The sequence below is a fragment of the Salvelinus sp. IW2-2015 genome, unplaced genomic scaffold (assembly GCF_002910315.2).
Source record: "Salvelinus sp. IW2-2015 unplaced genomic scaffold, ASM291031v2 Un_scaffold2363, whole genome shotgun sequence".
Classification (NCBI taxonomy): domain Eukaryota; kingdom Metazoa; phylum Chordata; class Actinopteri; order Salmoniformes; family Salmonidae; genus Salvelinus; species Salvelinus sp. IW2-2015.
The window spans coordinates 73,109-77,671 of NW_019943688.1; positions in this window are offsets into that span (position 1 = coordinate 73,109).

Genomic DNA, 4,563 nt, shown 5'->3' on the forward strand with positions numbered 1-4,563 from the left:
AATAATAATATTGTAATGACCTGACTAGATCATAAATGAACAATCGTCCAGACAGAGGTTTGAGTTTGCGAATTGACGGTTTATTAAACCAACTTTACACAGGCTACTGTTTGGGCCGTAGCCCACGCCAAATAAATGACAGATAACCCACAAGCCAATCGTGACCTTCTCTTGTGAAGCCCAGACGTAAGAGAGAGAACAAAGGCTACACCTGCTCTTAACTTCCAATGCTCCATCCCCCTGCCCAACCCCCCTCCACGCCACTCCGCCAACCACCAGGATGCCCGGCATCAGAACATTCCAGGCATTSCCGTGATTGGCAGATAGCAGTTTGATTGACATGTCGGACCCCACGAACACTGGGTACTGGTCAGTACAACATAACCACCTACTAGCCTAACACATAACACACAGCTRTCTGTGCGGGTCGCTACAATATAATAGTTTTTTGTGTGCTCGAGGGCAGTGGTTCCCAAACGTTTTATAGTCCCGTACCCTTTCAAACATTCAACCTCCAGCTACGTACCTCCTCTAGCACCAGGGTCAGCGCACTATCAAATATTGTTTTTTGCMAAAATTGTATGCCTGCCAAACACACACTGTACGATAGCTTTATTAAACATAAAAATGAGTGTGAGTTTTTGTCACAATGTCAAGATCGTCATAAGCATACTCGGACCAAAGCGCAGCGGGATCTGGGTTCCACATCTTTATTTTTAGTGAAACTTAAAACAAAACAAGAAACAAACAACGACCGTGCAGTACTGAGGTGCAACATGCACWGACTCAAAAACAAGATCCCACAAAACACAGTGGGGAAAATGGCTGCCTAAATATGATCCCCAGTCAGGGACAACGAGAAACAGCTGCTTCTGATTGGGAACCCTACCAGGCCAACATAGAAATCAACAAACTAGATTTACCCACCCTAGTCACACCCTGACCTAACCAAAATAGAGAATAAAAAGGCTCTCTACGGTCAGGGCGTGACACACAACCTGGCTCGTGGGAAGTGACAAAGAGCTCTTATAGGACCAGGGCACAAATAATAATATATTAATAATCAATAATGTTGCTCTTTATTTAACCATCACATTTAACAGTCAACCACATATAAAACCTTATATGTTCATTGAAAATTGTTAATAACTCACCACAGGTTAATGAGAAGGGTGTGCTTCAGTGTCTTAACAGCGCGATTTCCCAAGGCAGGTAACTCTGATTATAGCCCAAATGTGATATAGCGAAGCACCTGAGTGAGTTGGGTGCGCAATTACGTAGGTACTTTCCCGAAACGGATGACACAAACAGAAATCTGGCAGTGGCGTCTGATTAAATAGAATTTTCACAGAACCGCTTTTGCAATTTCGATGAGGTTCAGATATCGGTAAGCAGGGCATGAAAGGGATAACGAATCCAGTTGTTTGTGTCATCCGTTTCGGGAAAGTACCTACGTAATTGCGCACCCAACTCACTCAGGTGCTTCGCTATATCACATTTGACATTGTTCGTAAGCTTGAGTTCATTTGCACACAAAAAATAAATCAATGATGTAAGGGAATGGACAAAATGAATGGGAACACATTGGCACTGTACGAAACATATACATGATGTCCAATACCACTCAAATGGACGGCATTTCACACAAAGCTTATGGCAAATGTCATATGGCAAATGCCAAGTGTCACACAGCAAAAATCCAATAGATGGCGAGCGCGCTCCACAGTAAATTTTCATATTGCAAATGCACATGAAGTCAAGAACCTTTTTAACATTTGAATAAAAAATCTAAAACTTATCACCCCCTTAAATTCACTAGGGTAGGGGGCAGCATTCGGAATTTTGGATGAAAAGCGTGCCCAAACTAAACTGCCTGCTACTCAGGCCCAGAAGATATGCATATGATTCGTATATTTGGATAGAAAACACTCTAAAGTTTCCAAAACTGTTAAAATAATGTCTGTGAGTATAACAGAACTGATATGGCAGGCGAAAACCAGGGGAAAATCCAACCAGGAAGTACTATTATTTTGAAAGGTTGTTTTTCCATTGAAAGCCTATCCACCATACAAGACCCAGTTCACGAGCTCTGTGGCTTCCTCTACATGTGGCCAGTCTTCAGGCATTGTTTCAGTCTTTTACTCTGAAAAATGAGGGAGATAGAGAACTTTCAATCAGTGGCCAGTGGAAATTTCCATTCATCAGCCATGCGCCTGATCGGGAACGCACCTTTCTTGTTTCTCCTTTCCTATTGACGAAGCTTTTGTACGGTTGAAATATTATTGATTATTTATGACAAAAACAACCGGAGGATTTTAAACATTGTTTGGCATGTTTCTACTAACTTTTATTGTGCTTTTTTTAAACTTTTCGTCTAAAGCATTCGGATTACTGAACAAAATACGCAAAAAAAAATAGGTTTTTGGTCATAAAGAGGGACATTATTTAACAAAACAAACATTTATTGTCTAACATGGAGACCTGGGAGTGCCACCAGATGAAGATCATCAAAGGTAAGTGATTAATTTAACTTCTTGAGAATACAGGGGGTGCTATTTTAACCATTATCGCACTAAAATTTGCTCTAGCAGATTAAACTGCCTCTACTCATGTATTGCTCTTACTATATGCATATAATTAATACCAAATTGGATAGAACATCCTCTATTCTAAAACCGTTTCAATTTTGTCCTTGAGTGATACACAAGTCATTTTGACAGCTTTCCCCCTGACCAAAGAAGTAGAAATGCCAAGAAGTCTATGCTCGTTAACGCTCTGCCTATATATGGTCAGTGACCCTATGCCGAAACACACTTCATTCGCCTTCCTCTGGTCAAGAGGACGTCAGAGGAGAAATCTTTGTTTACTCTGTCTTGACGGAAATAAGACCTATTTCTTTGGCGTGACCGACAACTTCCGGTTTTCTGATTCGCACGAGTGGATGCTGCGAGTTGTGTACTGTTTTGCTTGCGCTTATGGATGAAAACTTCTCCGTGTCGAATCTTGTTTGATAACATGTGACCTTCATCGTAATGTATGTTTTTTCAATATAGTTTAATCAGATTATTATGATTTTTCCGGGATTTTGCGATGTCTCCGTTGTCTGATTTTATTTACGTTTCGAGAGATCCGGGCCAACTTCGACAGTACCTGTGGCTAAATGTGAGTGGGAAAGGAAACAATTCCTGAACGGAAACCAACGATCATCTTGACAAGGAACACTTTTGAATCAACATTCTGCATGAAAGATCAGCGCATACGTAGACCCAATTTTACGATGTTATTCATATCTGTTGTGCATAGTGAACTGGCCGTTGGGCGCCAGCCGAATCTGCCTGGTATAGCTATGCTAATTTAGCGCTACATTTTGTTTTCGTTATAAACAACATTTAATAAATCTTGAAATATTGTTTGGATTCACCAGATGTTGGGCTTTCAATATCTGTACGCTGTGTATTTTTCTGAAATGTGTTAAGATGAGTAATTAGTTATATGACGTTGGTCTCTGTAATTGTTCTGGCTGGGTAAGCACTATTTCAGATTGCAGCTGCAATGTAGAACTGTGATTTATACCTGAAAAATGCACATTTTTCAACAAAAAAAACTATGCTATACCATAAATATATTATCAGACTGTCATCTTATGAAGTTGTTTCTTGGTTAGTGGCTATATATATTTTTATTTAGTCTAATTAGTGATAGCTACTGACGCAGGAAAAAACTGTTGGGAGTAATCCCTACCGGATCAGGGTTGGTGACTCGTGAGAAGTTAATGCTATTTAAGGCTATTTAATGCTATTTCTGACTATTGTGACACTCTCCTTGGCTGGACAATGGCTGTGTTGGTATCTGTGGCTAGGTGCTGACCTAACATAATCGCAAAGTGTGCTTTCTCCGTAAAGCCTTTTTGAAATCTGACACAGCGGTTGCATTAAGGAGAAGTTTATCTTTATTSGTATGTTTAACACTTGTATCGTTTATCAATGTTTATGATGAGAATTTCTGTAATTTGATGTGGCTCTCTGCACTTTCACAGGATGTTTGTTTGAGACAATGCATTTCTGACCAAAACGCGCCAAAGTATAAATGCCATTTGGACATGGTTCACTGACTTTTGGGTTTGGAAACCGACTCCCTATGATCGTGCATGGCAAATGGACATAACATCCTGATTTGGCACTTTCAATACACTTTCAATGTCCGTCATTTATGTCCAAATACCTCATTTTTATTCGCGCGTTTAGCCCAGTAATCAAAATTCCTGACGCGCGATCACTAGGTGCAGAACAAAAGTCAAAAAGTTCCGTTACAGTCCGTAGAAACATGTCAAACGATGTATAGAATCAATCTTTAGGATGTTTTTAACATAAATCTTCAATAATGTTCCAACCGGAGAATTCCTTTGTCTTCAGAAATGCAATGGAACGCAAGCTAACTATCACGTGAACGCGCATGGTCAGCTCATGTCTCTCTGGCAGACCACTGACTCAACCCCCTCTCATTCGCCCCCACTTCACAGTAGAAGCAAGCAAGGTTCTAAAGACTGTTGACATCTAGTGGAAG